A 25,051-nucleotide genomic window follows, 5' to 3' on the forward strand; every position below is an offset into this window, starting at 1 on the left:
TTCTTGTACATAGGAGGCAGTATTATAGTAGTTATATTCTTGTACATAGGAGCAATATTATAGTAGTTATATTCTTGTACATAGGAGCAGTATTATAGTAGTTATATTCTTGTACATAGGAGCAGTATTATAGTAGTTATATTCTTGTACATAGGAGGCAGTATTATAGTAGTTATATTCTTGTACATAGGAGCAGTATGATAGTAGTTATATTCTTGTACATAGGAGCAGTATTATAGTAGTTATATTCCTGTACATAGGAGCAGTATTATAGTAGTTATATCCCTGTACATAGGAGGCAGTATTATAGTAGTTATATTCTTGTACATAGGAGCAGTATTATAGTAGTTATATTCCTGTACATAGGAGCAGTATTATAGTAGTTATATTCTTGTACATAGGAGCAGTATTATAGTAGTTATATTCTTGTACATAGGAGCAGTATTATAGTAGTTATATTCTTGTACATAGGAGCAGTATTATAGTAGTTATATTCCTGTACATAGGAGGCAGTATTATAGTAGTTATATTCCTGTACATAGGAGCAGTATTATAGTAGTTATATTCTTGTACATAGGAGCAGTATTATAGTAGTTATATTCTTGTACATAGGGAGCAGTATTATAGTAGTTATATTCTTGAATATAGGAGCAGTATTATAGTAGTTATATTCTTGTATATAGGAGCAGTATTATAGTAGTTATATTCTTGTACATAGGAGCAGTATTATAGTAGTTATATTCCTGTACATAGGAGCAGTATTATAGTAGATATATTCTTGTACATAGGAGGCAGTATTATAGTAGTTATATTCCTGTACATAGGAGGCAGTATTATAGTAGTTATATTCCTGTACATAGGAGGAGTATAATAGTAGTTATATTCTTGTACATAGGAGGCAGTATTATAGTAGTTATTATTCTTGTACATAGGAGGCAGTATTATAGTAGTTATATTCTTGTATATAGGAGCAGTATTATAGTAGTTATATTCCTGTACATAGGGGCAGTATTATAGTAGTTATATTCCTGTACATAGGAGGCAGTATTACAGTAGTTATATTCCTGTACATAGGAGCAGTATTATAGTAGTTATATTCTTGTACATAGGAGGCAGTATTATAGTAGTTATTATTCTTGTACATAGGAGGCAGTATTATAGTAGTTATATTCTTGTATATAGGAGCAGTATTATAGTAGTTATATTCTTGTACATAGGAGCAGTATTATAGTAGTTATATTCTTGTACATAGGAGGCAGTATTATAGTAGTTATATTCCTGTACATAGGAGGCAGTATTATAGTAGTTATATTCCTGTACATAGGAGGCAGTATTATAGTAGTTATATTCTTGTACATAGGAGCAGTATTATAGTAGTTATATTCCTGTACATAGGAGCAGTATTATAGTAGTTATATTCTTGTACATAGGAGCAGTATTATAGTAGTTATATTCCTGTACATAGGAGCAGTATTATAGTAGTTATATTCTTGTACATAGGAGCAGTATTATAGTAGTTATATTCTTGTACATAGGAGGCAGTATTATAGTAGTTATATTTTTGTACATAGGAGACAGTATTATAGTAGTTATATTTTTGTACATATATCCTCGTACAGTCAGGTCAATAAATATTGGGACATGGACACAATTCTAACATTTTTGGCTCTATACACCACCACAATGAATTTGAAGTGAAACGGACAAGATGTGCTTTACCCGCAGACTATCAGCTCTACCTGCAGACTGTCAGCTTTACCTGCAGACTGTCAGCTGTAATCTGAGGGGATTTACATCCAGATCAGGTGACCGGTGCAGGAATTACAGCAGTTACATCTGTGCCTCCCACTTGTTAAGGGACCAGAAGTAATGGGACAATTGTCTTCTCGGCTGGTCCATGGCCGGTGTGTGTTATTCCCTCATTATCCCAATTACAATCAGCAGATACAAGGTCCAGAGGTCATTTCCAGTCTGATATCTGCATTTGGAATCTGTTGCTGTCAACTCTCAAGATGAGCTCCAAAGAGCGGTCACCATCAGTGAAGCCATCATTAGGCTGAGAAACACAGCAAACCCATTGGAGAGATAGCAAAAACATCAGGCGCGGCCAAAACAACTGTCTGGAACATTCTTATAAAGAAGGAACGCACCGGTGAGCTCAGCAACACCAAAAGACCCGGAAGACCACGGAAAACAACTCGGGGGGATGAGCGAAGAATTCTTTCCCTGGTGAAGAAAACGCCCTTCACAACAGTTGGCCAGATCCAGAACACTCTCCAGGAGGTAGGTGTATGTGTGTCAAAGTCACCAATCAGGAGAAGACTTCACCAGAGTGAATACAGAGGGTTCACCACAGGATGTAAACCATTGGTGGCCTCAAAAACAGGAAGGCCAGATTAGAGTTTGCCAAACGACATCTAAAAAAGCCTTCACAGTTCTGGAACAACATCCTATGGACAGATGAGACCAAAATCAACTTGTACCAGAGAGATGGAAAGAGAAGAGGATGGAGAAGGAAAGGAACTGCTCATGGTCCTAAGCATACCACCTCATCAGTGAAGCATGGCGGTGGTAGTGTCATGGCGTGGGCATGTATGGCTGCCAATGGAACTGCTTCTCTTGTATTTATTGATGATGTGACTGCTGACAGAAGCAGCAGGATGGATTCTGAAGGGTTTGGGGCAATATTATCTGCTCATATTCAGCCCAATGCTTCAGAACTCATTGGACGGCGCTTCACAGTGCAGATGGACAATGACCCAAAGCATCCTGCAAAAGCAACCAAAGAGTTTAAGGGAAAGAGGTGGAATGTTCTGCAATGGCCGAGTCAATCACCTGACCTGAACCCGATTGAGCATTTCACTTGCTGAAGACAAAACTGAAGGGAAAATGCCCCAAGAACAAGCAGGAGCTGAAGACAGTGGCAGTAGAGGCCGGGCAGAGCATCACCAGGGATGAGACCAGCGTCTGGTGATGTCTATGCGTTCCAGACTTCAGGCTGTAATTGACGGCAAAGGATTTGCAACCAAGTATTAAAAAGTGACAGTTTGATTTATGATTATTATTCTGTCCCATTACTTCTGGTCCCTTAACAAGTGGGAGGCACAGATGCAACTGCTGTAATTCCTGCACCGGTCACCTGATCTGGATGTAAATACCTCAGATTACAGCCGACAGTCTGCGGGTACAGCGGACAGTCTGCGGGTAAAGCCGACAGTCTGCGGGTAAAGCCGACAGTCTGCGGGTAAAGCCGACAGTCTGCGGGTAAAGCCGACAGTCTGCGGGTAAAGCCGACAGTCTGCGGGTAAAGCCGACAGTCTGCGGGTAAAGCCGACAGTCTGCAGGTAAAGCTGACAGTCTGCAGGTAAAGCACATCTTGTCCGTTTCATTTCAAATCCATTGTGGTGGTGAATAGAGCCAAACATGTTACATTGTGTCCGTGTCCCAATATTTATTGACCTGACTGAATATGGAAGAAATAATATTTTTTTCTATAAGAGACAATACATGTATTTTTTACATGATCTTTCTTGGATGACATGGCGGTCTTTCCTGCAGTTATGGGGTTAACATTGCCCTTTAAATGTCTCATTGATGTCAGTTACTTGCATTACATTTGACTAATCTTTTGGAATCGGCATCTTCCATTGTGTCCTGGTAGAGAGGTAGCTGAATGCCATTTCTTGCTTCTGTTGCTGCGTCCTTGTCTGGGAGAGGACATCTTGTCTCTGTACTTTATCCTATTTGAAACTATTTATTTAATTTTTCAAATTTTGTGTTCGGCAGTTTTTGGGCACGAAATAATGAGGACAGAGCTTCGCTTTTAAACATGAACTAAATGTACAATAGTATTAAATGAATATAGCAGTGCCCCACATTTTTCTTTAAAAACTCAAAAATGTAATGTTTAAATCCCCAAAAGTTTATGATTTTACTTTTCTTTCAAGAAGGTATGCAAATGAGCTCTTAGCAAGCTCCGCCTCTGATGCCCGAATGTTTGATTGTAGGTCGAACATTGACTTATAGGCTGGCTGCCTTACATCTGGTGGCATCAGAGGCGGAGCTTGCTAAGAGCTCATTTGCATACCCTCTTCCCAGAATTCCAGATGAGCATGAATGACCTATAAGTCTCCTCAAGCCGATTAAGGGTCTCAGCCCTCAAATCACCTTCTGCACTGTTATTTCTGCAGTCTAGTATTTGGGGGCATTGGGGGGCACAGTATTGGGGGTAAAGACAGGAGGCAAACTCTGCAGAACGCGACGTGGCTGAAAGACCTCATCATTTCAGTTTTCACCTCAGGCAGCGGAGAATTTAAAATCGGCCCTAGTTGCAGGCATTTTCTGCAGTGTGCGAGTGAGTTTTTTTTTAATGTTGTCTACTTTGCAGAAAATGCTCAGCATATCCGCCATGTGTGGCTCAGACTCATGACAAACTGGTACTTTTCAGAATTGTGCTATAATGAGATCTCTCCATTCATGGTTTACTACAATGGAATATAGTTGTCCGCTTTGACCGCTGCCGTTTCTGTCATCCTGCCTTTCCTCGGCTTTTGATCGTGATATGAAATCTATCCTATAATATCTTGTTGGCTGTTGTAGCTGCTTACTGACACTGAACATTTCTTAAGACCAATCCTCTGCAGCGACAGATGCTCCACGATTATTGAGGCACGCAGGTCTTAGTCATGGTGACGTCCTGTGCAGGTCCTTGCACCAGAGCTGAAATCGACGCTAGTAAGGGAGCTGGTGTGGATTTCCGGTACTATTACGCCAGTTTCCTTAGGTTATAATGAATGGGCCGGACCGGATATGCATGCCCTGCACCACCCACTCTCCACCCTACTTGGTCCACGTTTTGGAAACTTTACTATGAAATAAGCGTATACCTTTTATGTGTAAATGAGACGTTTTATACACCCTGTTGAATGTCCTTTCGCATTTCCTTTGCACAGTTAGGGTTTGATTTGATTTTGTTATATGAATCTTTTCATTATGGCCTAATGCTGAGACATGTAATGTCCATGTCCCTGGAGGAAAGGCTATTACCGTGTCCTGGGGACGCTCGTCATACCTGATGACGTCTGTAGTACAGGTTCCTGTGACGGGGCTGACTCACTGCCATGTGGATAGCGAAGGCTCTCATTCCCTGCTGTGATCAATTTGCAGCCACTTCTCAGGAAGGCAAAGCAAAAACGTATCTAGTCATTAATATCATTCACAAACTCCGGTTCACACTGAGGTTCTCGCCAGTTTCGTGTCAGTTTGGAACAAGACAGTTCGTTATCGCAGCCTGTGTTATTCCTGGTATCAGATATTCCTGAAAAGAAGATTCAAGGAATCGTGACACCATGTACCCTAGTGTTCCTCAGAATGGATGGTGAACTACGGCCAATATCTGGTCAGAATAATGGAAGAGAAGGGCCTTCTGTAGTTTCTGCACTGATTACTAAACAAAAAATGGTCATTTGGGCTCAAATTTCCACTTTTGTCCACATCTGTTCATAAAAAGCATCTTGGAACATCCAGGCAGTCTCGGGCAAAGTCGAGAGAGGCCACAATAGTTTTTTTTGACAGCAGTGCCTTCCTTTGTGATGTCCTTCCATGAACACCATCCTTGTTCTGATTTTTCTAATGGTGGAGACATTAAAAGAAGTTTTTGCAGTTTGCCCAGTAGTCTGTGGGTCTTATGCCGTTACCCTTGAGCTCTTCATCACCTCTGTGCTCTTTGGTCCTAACAGGGTGCCAACTCCTGGCAAGAGGAGTCTGGAATTGTCTTCATTCATAAATAAGTTATCATACACCCAAGTGTTTAGCTTCATCTTCATACCACATCTTCTGAGGTCTTCTGAAAGTTGTCTCCAGGCCTGGTTCACATTTAGCAGCCTTACTTGAGAAAAACAGATTTGTCAGTAACCAGACTTTGTGTGCGGTTATTTCTCGGTGAAAGCACCTGTGAAACCCACACTTCGTCTCTTCTGCCTTGGTCAGAGGTTCACTTACTTTCTCTCTGTAACGTGGACGGTTCACTTAATGAATGGTACAATTAATTGTGTGTTGTACATTCAGATACATTGTGTTTCTCTACCACTTAGATAACAATCAGACCACATTTTTTAGTAATCAGAGCAGAAATCCAGGCAATTCTTGTAATTGTACCGGAAACATCAGGTTTAAATTGGTGGAAAGAATGGTTTGGGAACAACTAATGGACATATTCTGCATACAATATAAGCAGAAGCTGGGTGAGCCCCATGGTCCTTCAAGAAGAATATGTTTATGGGACAGAGCTCATGGTGCAGAACCCATTCACCAAATAAAATAAAAAAATTCCCACTGGCAAATAATACAATTCTTGAAAAAGACATTTATTGTGGACTGGTCAAAGGAGCCAAGGACGTTGTAGATGACAGATATGTGTGAAGAGGGGGTAAAACAATCAGGAAGAGAAGCTCACACGGGCTGTGGATAGGGAGAGAAGCTCACACGGGCTGTGGATAGGGAGAGAAGCTCACACGGGCTGTGGATAGGGAGAGAAGCTCACACGGGCTGTGGATAGGGAGAGAAGCTCACACAGGCTGTGGATAGGGAGAGAAGCTCACACGGGCTGTGGATGGGGAGAGAAGCTCACACGGGCTGTGGATAGGGAGAGAAGCTCACACGGGCTGTGGATGGGGAGAGAAGCTCACACGGGCTGTGGATGGGGAGAGAAGCTCACACGGGCTGTGGATGGGGAGAGAAGCTCACACGGGCTGTGGATGGGGAGAGAAGCTCACACGGGCTGTGGATGGGGAGAGAAGCTCACACGGGCTGTGGATGGGGAGAGAAGCTCACACGGGCTGTGGATGGGGAGAGAAGCTCACACGGGCTGTGGATGGGGAGAGAAGCTCACACGGGCTGTGGATGGGGAGAGAAGCTCACACGGGCTGTGGCTAGGGAGAGAAGATCACACGGGCTGTGGCTAGGGAGAGAAGCTCACACGGACTATGGATGAGGAGAGAAGCTCACACGGACTGTGGATAGGGAGAGAAGATCACACGGGCTGTGGATGGGGAGAGAAGCTCACACGGACTATGGATGAGGAGAGAAGCTCACATGGACTGTGGATAGGGAGAGAAGCTCACACGGGCTGTGGATGGGGAGAGAAGATCACACGGGCTGTGGATGGGGAGAGAAGATCACACGGGCTGTGGATAGGGAGAGAAGCTCACACGGACTGTGGATAGGGAGAGAAGCTCACACGGACTGTGGATAGGGAGAGAAGATCACACGGGCTGTGGCTAGGGAGAGAAGCTCACACGGACTATGGATGAGGAGAGAAGCTCACACGGGCTGTGGATAGGGAGAGAAGCTCACACGGGCTGTGGATGGGGAGAGAAGATCACACGGGCTGTGGATGGGGAGAGAAGCTCACACGGGCTGTGGATAGGGAGAGAAGCTCACACGGGCTGTGGATGGGGAGAGAAGCTCACACGGGCTGTGGATAGGGAGAGAAGCTCACACGGGCTGTGGATAGGGAGAGAAGCTCACACGGGCTGTGGATAGGGAGAGAAGCTCACACGGGCTGTGGATAGGGAGAGAAGCTCACACGGGCTGTGGATAGGGAGAGAAGCTCACACGGGCTGTGGATAGGGAGAGAAGCTCACACGGGCTGTGGATAGGGAGAGAAGCTCACACGGGCTGTGGATAGGGAGAGAAGCTCACACGGGCTGTGGATAGGGAGAGAAGCTCACACGGGCTGTGGATAGGGAGAGAAGCTCACACAGGCTGTGGATAGGGAGAGAAGCTCACACGGGCTGTGGATGAGGAGAGAAGCTCACACGGGCTGTGGATAGGGAGAGAAGCTCACACGGACTATGGATGAGGAGAGAAGCTCACATGGACTATGGATGAGGAGAGAAGCTCACACGGGCTGTGGATGGGGAGAGAAGCTCACACGGGCTGTGGATGGGGAGAGAAGATCACACGGGCTGTGGATGGGGAGAGAAGATCACACGGGCTGTGGATGGGGAGAGAAGCTCACACGGGCTGTGGATGGGGAGAGAAGATCACACGGGCTGTGGATGGGGAGAGAAGATCACACGGGCTGTGGATGGGGAGAGAAGCTCACACGGGCTGTGGATGGGGAGAGAAGATCACACGGGCTGTGGATGGGGAGAGAAGATCACACAAGGCAGATTGCAGCAGCATAGAGCACGCTCGCTGTGTACAAGTGTAAAAGTAAAGCAAAGCCTCCAAGGCAGACTCGGCAGGAAGAGGGAGGGGATCACCCAATCCTCAGCATCAGTGACCGACAGTACAAGTGAGAAGAGATCCTTCATGGGCCATAGAAGGAGAAATCAGTCCAGGAAGTGAGCTGTGCTGATACATGAGAGCTAGTGAATACAGCACCATTCTGGACACACAGACCTCTTCCAGTAACTGGTATTGGGTGGGATACCCTACATAAAAAATATGAAAGAAACTAGGAGCATTTTGTACACCACATGTCAGGGATCCAAAAAGAAATGAAGGAATGAAGATTGCAGCCTGAAAGTTACTCAAAGTAACTGTTAACATATGTAACAATCAGGTCTTCTATGTCAAGCATTGAGCCAAGTAACACCTATGCGGATGGTGATAAGGGAGGCAGGTAGCAGAAGAGAGAGGTCACGGCCATGGAAGAAGGCACAGCATATTCCTACCATCCCGCACAGCCGCATTGCCTCTAATAGGTGGTAGCATCTATTTATGATATACAGGATGTGTCTATTGTTGACTTTATATTATAGACTCGCCCTGTACAATATTTATAGAATACTAATGTAGTGCCACACCGTCCCTCAGGGGAACCGTTCTCCTCTCTGATAATCATGTAATAAAGACGATTTAAGCCATTTAGACTCTGGTCTTAGTGTCTTTTTGTAGGCATTTATATAGGTGTTGCATCTGTAGAAATGAAAACAATTAAAACCAGTAATGAAAGATGCAGAGCCCCCGACTTACCTGTTCTAGGACGACGGTGAAAGGTTTGGGCTTCATTCACAGACACTACAGCAAAGTCTGTGAGTTTATTTTCCAAGTCCACGTTCTGATCAGTTGCAGCGAGTGTCGTGACTACTGCTCCAATCTCCATGACCTCTGACACAAGGGACGGTTGCAGTATGCCGCCCTGCAGGGTATTGCGATGTGAGGTCACGGTTAATGGGCAAACGAGGGTTACTCACAGCTTGTAGGGAGACCCTGGGCAGGCGTACAGCAGTGATAGAGAGGTTGGCACAGAAGTCCTCTGGAGCACTCTCGGTGTATAGGGACCAGGCCTGATGTTGGGTGAGGTGCCCTGGATGTTGCAGTGTTTAATGTGCCTGAGGCAAGGTCCCTTTAAGGTTCGTGATGCCAGTGCCTGTAACGGTGGCACACCGATTAGTAGTAGTAATAAGTGAGGAACACAGTGTTGTGGTGAACCAAACTTTCTTTACTGGAAACGGTTAACTTTATACAGTCCTTTGTAAGTTCAGATCCATATAGCAGGTTCACATCACAAGCAGGCTTTCACATCAATGGCAGGTATAATGTTCTTTGCAAGATACTCAGAGGGTAACAACAACACACACAGATCAGGCTGTACCTTCTCCTCAGAAATACTGTACACTGTTCCTAAGAACTCCTGTCTGTATCCCGAGGCCCGTATGCCCTAATGCTAGCTTTAATCCTTGGTAGCAATCCTCCTCAGGTATATATCCCTTGCTTTAAATTAATAATCCTTCTGCCCTTCAGCTTACTGGAACACTGGCTCTGCTCTGCTTGTGGGATCTGCAGGTTTCTCACAGGAGGCAAACTCTTTTCTTGGGGTGAATCTTCTGAGCTAACATAGGCTCAGGAACTTCAGGCAGGCTATGCTCCTTCACTAGCCTCCTGGTGGCAACTAGAAGCCTGGGCTGTCTAGCTGCATGTCAGGAGGAGGCCCTCAGCTTCTCTCTGGCTGGTGTCCTTTCACTTCTGTCTCCACAGACTCCTGACTACAGACTAACTCCTCCTTGTCTGGGCCTGAATATATATACTAGGGGCTCCCTATCCCCCTCTAGTGTCTAGGATGCTTAACTACACCCTAATAGGCCTGCTGCACACATCACAGGGAAGAAATGAACATAAAGCATATAAAAATACATTAAAATGGACTGTTAAATACTCTGCCACTGTCCCTTAAGAGTAGAAGTACCACGTGGCCCAATTGACCCTTGTGTAGTGCCCACATTTACCTAGTGGGACACTACACAGTGAGACTCCTGCATCAGTACCAGACATGTAGCCTGCTCCACGGGTGCACCTGACCTACGTGAGGTCTACGTCTCGCGCCTCTGACATCACGAGCATCCATCAGTACTATCAGCAGCGGCTGCTTTACGTGTCATAAGGATCTTTCAGTTGTATCCAGAATGAAGACCTGCACTCAGGAATCCTGCGTTTCTGGACGCCCTTTATCAAGCTGCGACACAAAAGAGAAACACTAAGAATAAGCCCCATGAAGTATTACATCTGGTATTCTTGATTAATACATATTTTACGATATACTCCTCGAGGTTCTCACTGTTTGCAGCTTAATAAGTGGCAAAAAAATGTTTGTTGCCAAAAGTTCAGTGAGAATCCTGAGGTTTTATCACACAAAATATGTCTTTCATCAGGTAAACCGCCTTTAATCCGATTTTCTCATGAAATACATTTACGCTGCACACAGACCAGTAAAGCCCCTTCCTGAATATAGAGAGGTAATCTGCTGGTAAGAGTCATTGGGTGGTGGTGGCGCGTTGCGATGTGTCACGATCTCTAACGAGACAAGTATTTATGAGGTGATTATGAAAGTACAGACAGAAATGAGGCGGAGGAGGTTTTCACACAAGAAGTCCTCTCTGGCAGAAATCAATGAAGCAACATGAGTGGTAGATGACCTGCGTTGCGAGCTACCGCGCCTGGCTGATGTGTCCCTGTTACATCTTGTTCCTGGATTCAAGTACCCAGCACCTGGCGCTCCAGGCGAGCGGATGAATCATGAAATGCTCTCCGGAATCACAGACCACTATGGCTTCAGCTTCTCTTACATTGTACATAACATTTAGCATTTCTTGGCCCATAGACATTATGTTACGGGAAGAGGGAGATGCTATTTTTTCTTGTTTTAGGGGGGGCAGGGTACCAGCCCCAGCTATTGCAGCAGGAACTTAGCAGTATATTAAAGGGACTCTGTCAGCAGTTCTGACCATGCTAAACTGCTGACCTCACTATGTAGGGACAGGGGAGAGCAGGAGAAACATACCTTTTGTGGGACTGTTCTCATCAGAAATGGTGAGAATATGACATTTTATTCTGCCAGATTCTGCTCTTGCAAATGCCGAGGAGGCAGAGCTACACTGCGAATCACTCTCTGCAGAGACCTGTTCCCGGCTCCTCTGCGCTGAGTGACAGCTGTAATGCTCTTCTGGTTGGACGCTACAGCCTTCGTGCAGAGCAGAGGTGATGGGCTGTGACGCAGTTCAGGACAGAGATCACTTCACAGTAAAGGTCCACCTCCTGGGCACTTGCAGGAGCAGAATACAAGTTGATATTCTCACTACTCCTGATAATGGAAGCTCTCCTCAGCCCCTAACTAGTGCTGTTGCAGGGAGCCGGTGCAGAGAACAGGAGTGGCGCAGTGCACTCCCTCAGGCTGTTGCTCCCTGGGGTTTGGTGCAATGGTGGCGTGAAAGGATCAGTCAGATGTAGAGGAACAAATGTTTTTCTTTACTGAGTGGAAAGGACAAGTTTCAGTACATACAGCTATAGTCTCTACAAGATGCAAAGTCTCAATCCTGTGATTAGTAAGGCAAGATGGCAGACTATAATACTCTAGAGTAGTCCTCTCTCTCCCGATTTGTCTCCACTAACAGCAAGAAGCTGGCAGTGATATTAGCTGTCCACTTGTGTGTCCACTTCAAGCATGCATGTCCTGAAATGATGGGTGTCTTAACTTGTTATCCCTTCACCTGCAGTGAAGTCTGTATAGCTGTAATGCTGATCACTCTGCTGACTTAGTATGCTGCAGCTTGCAGATCTTCTGTGGCCTGGGACCCTGGAGTAGTAGTCCTCACAGAGGAGCAGATGGACATGCTCCATCACTCCAGGCTTGCTAAGCTAACTCGCCCTAGAACTCTCTAGAGCTCCACCTCCTTGCTGGAAGTACAGACTACCTTTAAGGCCATCTCCCACTGAAGATGTTGTGTCCCTGTCTGATGTCAATGTCTCTGCCCGCACAATGACGCATTATTCACAGTAGTTACAGAAACAGAGACCAAGTTGATTACAACAAAATAATTTTACTCTTCCTTTCGTTACACATTAAGCCCCTCCCAACATGTATGGCGGATGTCCGGTCTTTAAAGACGAAGCCCCCTCTGGAGCGCACAGAGTTTCATACAGCCGACACCCGCAGCTAATGTCTGCAATTGACAGTAATGCTGACTGCGGACATTTAACCCCTCAAATGCTGTGGTCAAATGTGATCATGGTGTCTGAGAGGGCAAAACCTGGAAGTGCATGCTTCCTATTCAGGCGCACTGTCCCCCTGTTCTAATAATGAGCCGGAGCATGTACTAGGCCTGCAGGCTCATTATTAGTATGTCCCACTTCAGGCCAGCAGGTGGCAGCACTGAACTAGGATATAGCGATTTCTTTACAGAATAATAGAGCAAATTCTATCTTTCTGTACAAGTTGCAATCTGATGATTACAACTTGTGGTCCACTTGGGAATCTAAGAAAAAGTAAAAAGAAAGTTTTAAAAAGTATTGAAAAAAAAATGTAAAAAAATTCAAAATCACCCCCCTTTCCCCCAAATCAAAAATAAATAATTAACCCTTCAATGACCAGGAAATGTTACATTTTTTCTTTTTTTTTTTACATTTTCATTTTTTACTCCTAGCCTTCCCAAAGACATAACTTTTAAAAAAAAAAATTCACAGCTATATGAGGGCTTGTTTTTTGGGGACAAAATTAACTTTCTAATAGCACTATTTATGGTTGCATAAAGTGTGGTGGGAAACTAAAAAAAATTTCAAATGGGGTGGAATTATAAAAAAAAAAAAAAAAAAAAAAAAAAAAACACCATTCCGCCACAGTTTTGAGTTTTTTTTTTTTACACAATTTCCTATGTGGTAAAACTGACCTGTTACTTTTATTCTCCAGGTCAGTGCGATTACATAGTTTTACGATAGATTACGATTGTGTAGTTTTTTTGGTGTTTTAATACCAAAAACAAAATTACTTTGAAAAATGTTTATCGCCATATTAGGTGCACAGAGCTGTGTGAGGGCTAGTTTTTTCAAATTGGCCATTTTTACTCTTTTTTTTTTTCCGGTTTGCCGTATGGGAAAAATATTTTCATACTTTAATAGTATGGACGTTTTCGCACATGGTAATGCCTATGATGTGTATTTTTTTTATTGTTTACATTTTGGAGATTAGAATTTTATTTTTTTAAAACATGGCATCTGAAAGGTGAAGTCCATCACTGGTCACGGACATTAGTGCTGGGTGCATGGTGTTTAAAACAGCAGACACCCGGCAGCCTATGGCGCCTACTGCATTTTCAAACTTCCGGCTGCCAATGTAAATTTACATTGGGTATTCAGGAAAGGGTTAAAAAAAAATTACCTCATGGGCACCGCCGCGTGTGAAAGCGCCCGTGCTATTAAAGTATAAAAAATTTTTTTATCCAATACAGTGAATGGCGTAACAGAAAAAAAAAATGGTTCAAGTTTTTTCATCACTTTATCTACAAAAGAAAATTGAATAAAAAGTTATCAAAAAGTCATACACATCCTAGAATTGTATTATCAAAACTCCAGATCATCCTGCCAAAAATTAGCCCCCTACATTTCTCTGTAGACATAAACTTTGTTATGGGGGGCTGCATATGGGATGAAACGCTTTGGCATAAACTGGCAGGCAAACTTGAGTACTCTGCTTTATCTCTGCTGTGCTAAATTCGGCTCTATTCTGGCAGCAGGACTTTAGGACTGTTCTGGTACCTTTGGAGTGGGGTGCCTTTGGCTGTTGACCCCCTCAAAATACTCTGTATGTTAATCTGTAAGAAGTCATGGTGCTCTAGGAGCTGCTTCCCTCCGGAGGGACTCCTGCTACAGGAGGGGGCCTCCCTTCATTGCTAGATCTGACGCTGCCCTGGCTTAGACTGACTAGACACTTCCTGCTGCCCCTCCCTTGGTAGCAAATGGGACTGGCCCACTTCTGCCCAAAAGGGGGAAGATGGAATGGTGAACCAGGCATATTACATGAACATAACAGTTTCAGAGCAATATTATCAAAAGCACAGTGACAAAAGACCTGGAATAAGTTCAGCCCATTAGAGCAAGTAGCAGGGTGTAGGAATGGTAATACCACGATGGGGTTTTACACCCATCACAATTAATTAATAGCTCACAATTTTCTGTGTGTACACAGCAGTAGGGTAACTCTACCTCTCGGAGCCCTTCCTTCCAGGGTGGAGCACCACCACACAGCATATACATAATAGACACGTCTTCATATACCTCTAGTCTTTCATGTAATGAGGGAACGTATGAAGCTGCCCCTTCCGTTCTCTTCCTCGCCCTTTGTATCCCGGCTCTGGGCCCTCTTCCCTGTATGCTTGGATATTTTTGGACCAGGACACAATCATTGTAAAATAGGGGCGTCCATTTCTTATGGGTTATCAGTTTACCGACCGCACGTCACAATAACCTTCACTAACGGAGGTTATTATCGGAGATGAAATTCTCCTTTACCTGATACATCACAAAAACCGGTCGACCACATCAGTTATCGCCGTACAGCTGCCGCTAAATCCGGGGAATGGAATATAGACAGACGTGGAGGCTGCGCATCTGCATACAGATCACAAAAACAACAGTAACATTGCAGGTGGAAGCTTAGGGGCCCGGTGGGAAAGCTACACCTGGACCCACCACCAAACCACATCTATACACAAGGTAATCAGGACTCTTTACCTAATGCTTCTCATAGCTGAGGGTTTGTTACAGCTGGATTCAGCCATGGTCAGCGCACATCATTACTGTCCTGAACGTTTGCTACAATGTATCGGTGCTGTCTGGACTCTACAATGTACTCTACATTACAGGTCTGATCACTAAAGCACAGTGCACCATCAGGGTCTTGAAAAAGTATTTACATACCTTGAATTTTTCTAAATTTTTTCACGTTACACCCACAAACTGTATTTCCTTGGGATTTTATTTCATAGACCAACACAAAGTACCAGTCTGTGTGAGGTGAATCGAAAATGATCAATGGTTTTCAAAAAAAATTTAAATTAAAAATCTTTTAACGTGCGGCATGCATTTGTATTCAGCCCCCTGAGTCAGTACTTTATAGGAGCACCTTTCGCTACAGGTCTTTTGCGGGATGTCTCTACCAGCTCTGCACATCTAGAGGCTGATTATTTCTCAGGTTGGATGGAGAGCGTCTGTGAGCAGCAATTCTCAGGTCTTGTCACAGATTCTCAATAGGATTCAGGTCTGGGCGGTGGCTGGGCCGTTCTAACACATGAAGATGCTGTAATCTGAACCCTTTCCTTGTAGCTCTGGCTGGATGCTTAGCGTTGTTGTCCTGCTGGAAAGTGAACCTCCGCCCCAGTCTCAAGTCTTCAGCAGCCTCTACCGGGTCTTCCTCCAGGATTGCCTTGCATTTAGCCCCATCCATCTTCCCATCACCTCTGACCACGTTCCCTGTCCCTTCTGAAGATAAGCCCCCCAGCATGATGCTGCCACCGCCGTGTCTCACAGTGGGGATGGTGTGTTCAGATTTGTGGAGTAGACGACTAATAGTTGTCCTGAGGACAGATTCTCCCACCTGAGCTGTGGATCTCTGCAGCTCCTCCACAGTGACCATGGGCCTCTTGGCTGCTTCTCTAATTAGTGCTCTCCTTGCCTGGGCTGTCAGTTTAGATGGACGGCCATGTCTTGGTAGGTTTGCAGTTTCCATACTCCTATTTTCAGTTGATGGATTGAACAGTGCTCCTCTCACAGAGGTTTGTTAGAGAACATTAGTGATCAAGCAGCATCATGAACACCAAGGAACACACCAAACAGGTCAGGGGTATAGTTGTGGAGAAGTGTAAAGCAGGAATAGGTTATAAAAAAAAATATCCCAACATCCCATCTAAACCGTGAGATGTTGGGATATTTTTTTTTTATAACCTATTCCTGCTTTACACTTCTCCACAACTATACCCCTGACCTGTTTGGTGTGTTCCTTGGTGTTCATGATGCTGTTTGATCACTAATGTTCTCTAACAAACCTCTGAGGCCTTCACATAACAGCTGGAGTTATACTGAGAAGACATTACACACAGGTGGACTCTATGTACTAATTAGGAGACTTCTGAAGGTGATTGGTCGCATTGGATTTTATTTAGGGTGATCAGAGTAAAGGGGCTGAATACTAATGCTCGCCACACTTTTCAGATTTTAATTTATTACAAATTTTGAAAACCAAGTATAATTTTCTTCTCACTTCACACAGACTTGTACTTTGTGTTGGTCGATCACATGAAATCCCAATAAAATACATTTAAGTTTGTGGGTGCAACGAGAAAAGAATGTGGAAAAGTTCAAGGGGTATGAATACTTCTCCAAGGCACTGTAACTAGAAACGTGCAGAATTCTGAATGTAGCAAATAATCTAAATCAAGACCAGGCTGTGTTTAGAGTTTATGCTAGGCGTGACGAGGGGGGAGGGGGGGGGGCAGCCGGGGCATGTGACCATGGAGATGTCCCCAGCAGGCCACACATCGCTGGCTTGTGAGAGGAGCAGTAAAAGCCTGGGGATCTGCCTCCCGCACAACCATCAGCACAATGTGGGCAGTGCAGTAGTACTGTGAGGGGGCACAATGTGGGCAGCAATACTGCGAGGGATGCACAATGTGGGCAGTAATACTGCGAGGGATGCACAATGTGGGCAGTAATACTGCGAGGGATGCACAATGTGGGCAGTAATACTGCGAGGGATGCACAATGTGGGCAGTAGTACTGAGGGGTCAGAATGTGGGTGTCACGGATGGTGTAACAGAAAACAAGAAGTTACAAATAAAGATCCGACTGGCTTGATCCGAAACTAAGGAACAAAAAGGGGTGACCCCTATTTAAGCCCTGAAACTCTCCCTGTCTTCTCAGCCCATGCAAAGATCTTTATGATAGAAAATTGCATGCCCTCGCGCCTCGACTGTATGACACCTGAACACCCTATAATAGTGAGGGGACACGACCACCGGCTCTCTACACTTATTACAGAGGGAGTCAGGGTCACCTAGGATCAAGGCAACAGGAAAACACAAATAAATGAACAGACTTATCTGTAGAAGCATCAGTTGCAGTTTGCAGCATGAGCACACTCCAGGAAGTTGTATAAACCGCAAGGTGAGGCAGTATGGGGAGGAGATATATAGGGAGGCAATCACTGCTAATAGATCACAGCTGGGAGACGGAGGAGAGATGTCAAAACGAAAGCAGATCATGCAGGAGGTACTGAAGAGCATCTAACAGAACTTCTCAAAGATCTGGTGGTGACAGTACCCCTCCCTCTACGAGTGGACTCCGGACAGGCAGAGCTCACCTTCTCAGGATGGGACCTATGGAATGCCCTGAGAAGACGAGTGGCCTTAATGTCCGCCACTGGAACCCACATCCTCTCCTCAGGACCATAACCCTCCCAATGAACGAGGTACTGAAGAGAACCGCGGACAATACGAGAGTCCACAATCTTAGAGACCTGAAATTCAAGATTACCATCAACCACAATCGGAGGAGGAGGCAAAGAGGAGGGTACAGTGGGTTGGACATAAGGTTTTAATAGGGACTTGTGAAAAACATTATGGATCTTCCAAGTCTGAGGAAGATCAAGACGGTAGGCAAGGGGATTGATGACGGACAAGATTTTGTAAGGCCCAATAAACTTAGGACCCAACTTCCAGGAGGGAACCTTCAATTTGATATTCTTAGTAGACAACCATACCAGATCACCAACATTCAGGTCCGGACCAGGCACACGTCTCTTATCAGCCACACGCTTATATCTCTCACTCATGCTCTTTAGATTATCCTGAATCTTTTGCCAAATAGATGACAAAGACGAGGAGAATCTCTCCTCATCAGGTAAACCAGAAGCCCCCTCTCCAGAGAATGTCCCAAACTGTGGATGAAACCCATAAGCACCAAAAAATGGTGACTTATCAGAAGACTCCTGACGACGGTTATTTAAAGCAAACTCAACAAGGGAGAGAAAAGAACACCAATCCTCCTGATTCTCCGCCACAAAACAGCGCAGATATGTCTCCAGATTCTGATTGACGCGTTCTGTCTGGCCATTCGACTGCGGGTGGAAAGCAGAAGAGAATGACAACCGAACCCCCGAGCGAGAACCGAAGGCCTTCCAGAATCTGGAAACAAATTGCGTGCCCCTATCAGAGACTATGTCTGAAGGAATACCATGCAGTTTGAAAATGTGATCAATAAATGCCTGCGCCAGCGTTTTAGCATTGGGCAAGCCAGGAAAAGGAACAAAATGCGCCATTTTGCTAAAATGGTCCACCACCACCAGAATCACAGTCTTCCCCGAGGAACTAGGCAGGTCCGTAATGAAATCCATGGACAGATGTGTCCAAGGACAGGAAGGAATAGGTAACGGAAGGAGAGGACCCGATGGCCGTGAATGAGGGACTTTGGCACGAGCGCAGGTCTTGCAGGCTGCCACAAAACCCTCAACCGACTTACGAAGAGCCGACTACCAGAATCTCTGAGCAATGAGATCCACTGTGGCTCTACCCCCCGGGTGCCTAGCAAGGACAGTATTGTGGTGCTCCTTAAAACCTTGTGTCGTAAAGCGAGAGGCACAAACAACCTCCCAGGAGGACAAAGATCAAGAGCCTCTGCCTGGGCTGCCTGGACCTCTGCCTCCAATTCAGGATAAAGAGCCGACACAACCACCCCTTCAGCCAAAATGGGACCCGGGTCTTCAAAGTTCCCCTCTCCCGGAAAACAACGTGACAGGGCATCCGCCTTCACATTCTTAACCCCAGGGCGGAACGTGACAACAAAATTAAACCTTGAAAAGAACAAAGACCATCTGGCCTGTCTCGGGTTCAGACGCTTGGCTGACTCCAAGTAGGCCAGATTCTTATGGTCGGTAAACACGGTAATAGGGTGTCTGGCTCCCTCTAGCCAATGGCGCCATTCCTCAAAAGCTAACTTGATGGTCAACAACTCCCTATGTCCCACATCGTAATTTCTCTCTGCGGAGGAGAGCTTCTTCGAGAAAAAGGCACACGGTCGCCATTTGGCAGGAGAGGGACCCTGAGACAAGACCGCACCCACACCCACCTCAGAAGCATGAACCTCAACTATGAAGGGTAGAGAAATATCAGGTTGTACCAAGATGGGAGCGGAAGCAAAACTCTCCTTGATATTAGAAAAGGCCTTACGCGCCTCTACCGACCAGGAGGAAAAATCTACCCCCTTTCTAGTCATATCAGTGAGTGGTTTAACAGAGGAATAATTCAAAATAAACTTCCTGTAATAATTGTCAAAACCCAAAAAGCGCATCAGCGCCTTCTGATTCTCAGGAAGCTCCCACTCAAGCACAGCGCGGACCTTCTCGGGGTCCATGCGAAAAGCAGAAGCGGAGAGAAGAAACCCCAGAAATTGGATTTCTGGAACCGCAAACACACATTTTTCCAGTTTAGCGTACAATTTATTCTCCAGCAGAATGAGCAAGACCTGACGTAAATGTTCCTTATGAGTTTTGAAATCAGGAGAAAAAATCAAAATGTCATCTAGATACACTAATACAAATTTCCCCATTAAATAATAAAAAATGCTGTTCACAAAATGCTGAAAGACGGCTGGAGCATTCATCAAACCAAAAGGCATAACCAGATTCTCAAAATGGCCCTCAGGGGTATTGAAGGCCGTCTTCCATTCGTCCCCTTCTCTGACCCTGGCCAGGTTGTATGCCCCCCTTAAATCCAACTTGGAAAAAACTTTAGCCCCAACAATCTGGTTAAACAGGTCCGGGATCAGAGGAAGCGGATAAGGGTCACGAATTGTGATACTGTTCAGCTCCCTGAAATCCAGACAAGGTCTTAAAGAACCATCTTTTTTCTTAACAAAGAAAAAAACTGCAGCAACAGGTGACTTCGAGGGTCGTATGTGTCCTTTTCTCAGACTCTCAGAGATATACGCACGCATAGCGATCCTCTCAGGTTGGGAGAGATTGTATAAACGAGATTTAGGCAGTTTGGCGCCTGGGATGAGATTAATAGGGCAATCGTACTCCCTGTGCGGGGACACGACCACCGGCTCCCTACACTTAATACGGAGGGAGTCAGGGTCACCTAGGATCAAGGCAACAGGAAAACACAAATAAATGAACAGACTTATCTGTAGAAGCATCAGTTGTAGCTTGCAGCACGAGCACACTCCAGGAAGTTGTATAAACCGCAAGGTGAGGCAGTATGGGGAGGAGATATATAGGGAGGCAATCACTGCTAATAGATGACAGCTGGGAGACGGAGGAGAGAAGTCAAAACGAAAGCAAAACAAAAGAAGATCACGCAGAAGGTACTGAAGAACTTCTCAAAGATCTGGTGGTGACAGTGTGCAGTAATACTGCGAGGGGGCACGATGTGGGCAGTAGCACTGAGGGGGCACAATGTGGGCAGTAGCACTGAGGGGGCACAATGTGGGCAGTAGCACTGAGGGGGCACAATGTGGGCAGTAGCACTGAGGGGGCACAATGTGGGCAGTAGCACTGAGGGGGCACAATGTGGGCAGTAGCACTGAGGGGGCACAATGTGGGCAGTAGCACTGAGGGGGCACAATGTGGGCAGTAGCACTGAGGGGGCACAATGTGGGCAGTAGCACTGAGGGGGCACAATGTGGGCAGTAGCACTGAGGGGGCACAATGTGGACAGTAGTACTGAGGGGGCACAATGTGGACAGTAGTACTGAGGGGGCACAATGTGAACAGTAGTACTGAGGGGGCACAATGTGGGCAGTAGTACTGAGGGGGCACAATGTGGGCAGTAGTACTGAGGGGGCACAATGTGGGCAGTAGTACTGAGGGGGCACAATGTGGGCAGTAGTACTGAGGGGGCACAATGTGGGCAGTAGTACTGAGGGGGCACAATGTGGGCAGTAGCACTGAGGGGGCACGATGTGGGCAGTAGCACTGAGGGGGCACAATGTGGGCAGTAGCACTGAGGGGCACAATGTGGGCAGTAGCACTGAGGGGGCACAATGTGGGCAGTAGCACTGAGGGGGCACAATGTGGGCAGTAGTACTGAGGGGGCACAATGTGGGCAGTAGTACTGAGGGGGCACAATGTGGGCAGTAGTACTGAGGGGGCACAATGTGGGCAGTAGTACAGAGGGGGCACAATGTAGGCAGTAGTACTGAGGGGGCACAATGAGAGCAGTAGTACTGAGGGGGCACAATGTGAGCAGTAGTACTGAGGGGGCACAATGTGGGCAGTAGTACAGAGGGGGCACAATGTAGGCAGTAGTACTGAGGGGGCACAATGAGAGCAGTAGTACTGAGGGGGCACAATGTGAGCAGTAGTACTGAGGGGGCACAATGTGGGCAGTAACACTGCGAGGGCTGCACAATGTGCACCTTGTTCTGGATCCAGCGGACATCATGTCAATGCCAGCGACACCCTGGATGTGGTAGGACCAGGGTGTATTGATACCACTGTGTCCCCTATAACAGATCTTATCAGGTGAGTGGGACTAGGCGAGTATAGTTCTGCACTGGGCGGAGTTAGGGGCGTGGCTTAGTGTCAAAAAAATTGCTGCAGAATTTCTCTCAGGTAGCAAGAGGTGAGTGGGGGATTGCGGGGGGGGGGATTTCGGGAGTGTGCGGGGGTGTGCGGGGCAGATTGTGGGGGTGTGCAGGGGGATTACGGGGTGTCTGCGGGGGAAATTGCAGGGATGTGCAGGGGGATTGCGGGGATGTGCACGGGGGATTGCGGGGGGAATTGTCCGGGTGCTCCACCTCTGTCCTAGGGGCTCCCAAGAGCGGTGTTGAGAAGTTGTAGTGGGGCGTGAGTGATATCCCGCCAAAGATGGATGAAGGTGCATATGGCGATCAATACGGTTAGGGCGCTTAGAGCTGCAGCGCGTGATTTCCAGCAGACGTGTGGACAGGACCATGTAGGTTCCCCAGTTAATAATAGATCTTTGTTTTTCCGCAGCAGATGGTTGAGGGAACGTGGATGCGACTCTGCGGGCCGCCGTCAGTGATTGCAGACAGACATGCGAGTCTTCTAGAACAGCGCGGGGTTTAATTGGCGAATCTCATAACATGGCTGGGGAGGCTCTCGGTGCCTCAACCTCACGAGCAGGTTCCTCAATTATACTCTACCGGCCGCTTTCATCTCCACAAGGAGACGCATCGCTCCAGTCCATGCAGAAGCCACGGTGAAGGGCAGCCAAGTTCCACGGACATCGCCTGTACGTGGAGCAGCAGACACTGGAGAGTTGGGAATGTTGTGTGGCACTTCTGTCCTTCCAAGATCAGCGGCTCAGACTTTAGGGGGCATCTCCTGGCGGGCTCATCCAGCAACAGTATGTGCCCCAATGTGACGTGTTACCTCCGGGCAGCTGGGGCCCCTGACTCCAAATCGACAGCATATGGGGGCTGCATTGTGACACTATAGTACGGTACATCACAGCATACTGGACGTGAGTGGGGCTGCATTGTGACACTATAGTACGGTACATCACAGCATACTGGACGTGAGTGGGGCTGCATTGTGACACTATAGTACGGTACATCACAGCATACTGGGCGTGAGTGGGGCAAAATTGTGACACTATAGTGCGGTACATCACAGCATAGTGGACATGAATGGGGCTGCACTGTGACACTATAGTACGGTATATCACAGCATACTGGACGTGAGTGGGGCTGCATTGTGACACTATAGTGCAGGGCATCACAGCATACTGGGCATGAATGGGGCTGCATTGTGACACTATAGTACGGTACATCACAGCATACTGGACGTGAGTGGGGCTGCATTGTGACACTATAGTACGGTACATCACAGCATACTGGACGTGAGTGGGGCTGCATTGTGACACTATAGTACGGTACATCACAGCATACTGGACATGAATGGGGCTGCATTGTGACACTATAGTACGGTACATCACAGCATAATGGACGTGAGTGGGGCTGCATTGTGACACTATAGTACGGTACATCACAGCATACTGGGCGTGAGTGGGGCAAAATTGTGACACTATAGTGCGGTACATCACAGCATACTGGGCGTGAGTGGGGCTGCATTGTGACACTATAGTGCGGTACATCACAGCATACTGGACATGAGTGGGTCTGCATTGTGACACTATAGTACGGTATATCACAGCATACTGGACGTGAATGGGGCTGCATTGTGACACTATAGTACGGTATATCACAGCATACTGGACGTGAATGGGGCTGCATTGTGACACTATAGTACGGTATATCACAGCATACTGGACGTGAATGGGGCTGCACTGTGACACTATAGTGCGGTACATCACAGCATACTGGACATGAATGGGGCTGCATTGTGATACTATAGTGCGGTACATCACAGCATACTGGGCGTGAGTGGGGCAAAATTGTGACACTATAGTACGGTACATCACAGCATACTGGACATGAATGGGGCTGCATTGTGACACTATAGTGCGGTACATCACAGCATACTGGGCGTGAGTGGGGAAAAATTGTGACACTATAGTACGGTATATCACAGCATACTGGGCAGGAATGGGGCTGCATTGTGACACTATAGTACGGTATATCACATCATACTGGACATGAATGGGGCTGCATTGTGACACTATAGTGCAGGGCATCACAGCATACTGGACGTGAGTGAGGCTGCATTGTGACACTATAGTGCGGTACATCACAGCATAGTGGACATGAATGGGGCTGCACTGTGACACTATAGTGCGGTACATCACAGCATACTGGACATGAATGGGGCTGCATTGTGACACTATAGTACGGTATATCACATCATACTGGACATGAATTGGGCTGCATTGTGACACTATAGTGCAGGGCATCACAGCATACTGGACGTGAGTGAGGCTGCATTGTGACACTATAGTGCGGTACATCACAGCATAGTGGACATAAATGGGGCTGCATTATGACACTATAGTACGGTACATCACAGCATACTGGATGTGAGTGGGGAAAAATTGTGACACTATAGTACGGTATATCACAGCATACTGGGCATGAATGGGGCTGCATTGTGACACTATAGTACGGTATATCACATCATAATGGACATGAATGGGGCTGCATTGTGACACTATAGTGCAGGGCATCACAGCATACTGGACGTGAGTGAGGCTGCATTGTGACACTATAGTGCGGTACATCACAGCATAGTGGACATGAATGGGGCTGCACTGTGACACTATAGTGCGGTACATCACAGCATACTGGACATGAATTGGGCTGCATTGTGACACTATAGTGCAGGGCATCACAGCATACTGGACGTGAGTGAGGCTGCATTGTGACACTATAGTGCGGTACATCACAGCATAGTGGACATAAAGGGGGCTGCATTATGACACTATAGTACGGTACATCACAGCATACTGGACGTGAGTGAGGCAGCATTGTGAAACTATAGTACAGTACATCATAACATATTGAACGTGAATGGGGCTGCATTGTGACACTATAGTACGGTATACAAGCACTCATACAACCTCTGGCTATGACATTGAGCACTGACAGGCTGACCCCCCACCCCTGTAACCTCTGCAGCAATGCTGGCAGCTCTCATACAACCTCTGGATATGACACTGAGCACTGACAGGCTGACCCCCCACCCCTGTAACCTCTGCAGCAATGCTGGCAGCTCTCATACAACCTCTGGATATGACGCTGAGCACTGACAGGCTGACCCCCCACCCCTGTAACCTCTGCAGCAATGCTGGCAGCACTCATA

At 46.4% G+C, this 25,051-nt stretch overlaps 1 long non-coding RNA gene across 1 annotated transcript in view; it reads right to left on the reverse strand.

The window, feature by feature from the left end:
* Nucleotides 1-10,040: 10,040 nt before the first annotated feature.
* LOC122922361 overlaps nt 10,041-25,051 on the reverse strand; it is a 38,769-nt gene continuing 23,758 nt past the window's right edge. Inside the window, exon 4 of the long non-coding RNA XR_006387128.1 lies at nt 10,041-10,462. This is a non-coding gene — a long non-coding RNA (uncharacterized LOC122922361). The remainder of the gene's footprint in view (nt 10,463-25,051) is intronic.

Source organism: Bufo gargarizans, unplaced genomic scaffold, assembly GCF_014858855.1.
Source record: "Bufo gargarizans isolate SCDJY-AF-19 unplaced genomic scaffold, ASM1485885v1 fragScaff_scaffold_281_pilon, whole genome shotgun sequence".
Lineage (NCBI taxonomy): Eukaryota > Metazoa > Chordata > Amphibia > Anura > Bufonidae > Bufo > Bufo gargarizans.